The sequence below is a fragment of the Propithecus coquereli genome, unplaced genomic scaffold (genome assembly GCF_000956105.1).
Source record: "Propithecus coquereli isolate 6110/MARCELLA unplaced genomic scaffold, Pcoq_1.0 Scaffold635, whole genome shotgun sequence".
NCBI lineage: Eukaryota > Metazoa > Chordata > Mammalia > Primates > Indriidae > Propithecus > Propithecus coquereli.
In genome coordinates this window covers 266,139-267,362 of record NW_012152341.1, presented here as the reverse complement: position 1 = coordinate 267,362, position 1,224 = coordinate 266,139, and the positions used below count along the sequence as shown (strand labels likewise).

The 1,224-nt window shown below is 54.5% G+C and overlaps 1 pseudogene across 1 annotated transcript; it reads right to left on the bottom strand.

Annotated features, from left to right (window-relative positions):
• Window positions 1-454: 454 nt before the first annotated feature.
• Window positions 455-1,013, bottom strand: LOC105822770 (annotated as a pseudogene). Its single transcript, XR_001138120.1, has 2 exons — window positions 953-1,013; window positions 455-850 (listed from the first exon to the last, which is right to left on the bottom strand). The product of XR_001138120.1 is annotated as an Ig heavy chain V-III region VH26-like (transcript).
• Between the last annotated feature and the right edge of the window lie 211 nt (window positions 1,014-1,224).

The window sequence follows — 1,224 nt, the reverse complement described above, 5'->3', positions numbered from 1 at the left end:
TGAGGGTGGACGACCAGGAGCCAGGCGGAGGAGAGGACACACCGAGATGACGGCTCTTCCCCACACAGGGCAGGGAAAAGGCAGCGGCCAAACAAATCCCCAGCACATACAGAATCGTCTCTGCAGAGAAGAGTTTCCTCCTGAATGACCAACACAGCGTAGGAGACACAACACCCTCCGTGACGCTAGAGTGTAGTGTGCATGTTTCCTCACTGCAAAGATATTACTGAAAACTTATCCACAGCAGATAACTGAAAAAAAATAAGGCTTAAGTTTTAATACAAACTGTAGTACAAACCTGTATTAAAATCAGGTCAGAAATCATCCAGTTGTAGATGAAGGAAACCAGGGCATTGCAGGGAAAGTCCACCATGAGTCCTGAGGAAGACTGAGAACAGGCAGAGACAGGAAACAGCAAGGTCTGGAAGGAACCTCAGCTTCCCTCCGCACCTGCTCAGACACTGGGGATGAGCCCCCTGGCGGCCCCGCGCGCCCACGCAGGAGGTTTGTGTCTGGGCTCAGACTGATGTCCCCTCACTGTGTCTCTGGCAGAGTAGTACACGGCCGTGTCCTCGGCTCTCAGACTGTTCATTTGCAGATACAGCGTGTTCTTGCTGTTGTCGCTGGAGATGGTGAACCGGCCTTTCACGGCGTCTGCGTAGCTTGTGCTACTACCGTCATAATCAATGTATGAGACCCACTCCAGCCCCTTCCCTGGAGCCTGGCGGACCCAGTTCATGTAGTAGTCACTGAAGGTGAACCCGGAGGCTGCACAGGAGAGTCTCATGGACCCCCCCAGGCTGGACCAAGCCTCCCCCAGACTCCACCAGCTGCACCTCACACTGGACACCTGCAAACACAGACACATCCTGGTCAGAAACTGCCACACACACCCGTTTCTCTCACTCACATCCACTCACACACCCAATGTCTCTAGTTCTCCATGAATTACCTTGTAACAGAGCAACTAGGAAAACCCAGCTGAGCGCAGACTCCATGGTGAGTCTCTGTGTTGAGCCCTGATCACTGAATGGGGACACCTGGGAATGCCAGGGCTGCGGCTCCTCTCCCAGAGCTGCAGGGTGAGGGCTGGGCTGGTTTTATCAGCAGAGGGAGGGCCCTATTTGCATGTCCCCTGCTATATAGCAAGGTCTGGGTGGGACACCTGAGGCAGGGCAGGGCCCACATCACAAGTGAGTGTCCGGGGGCAGGTGTATGACAAGG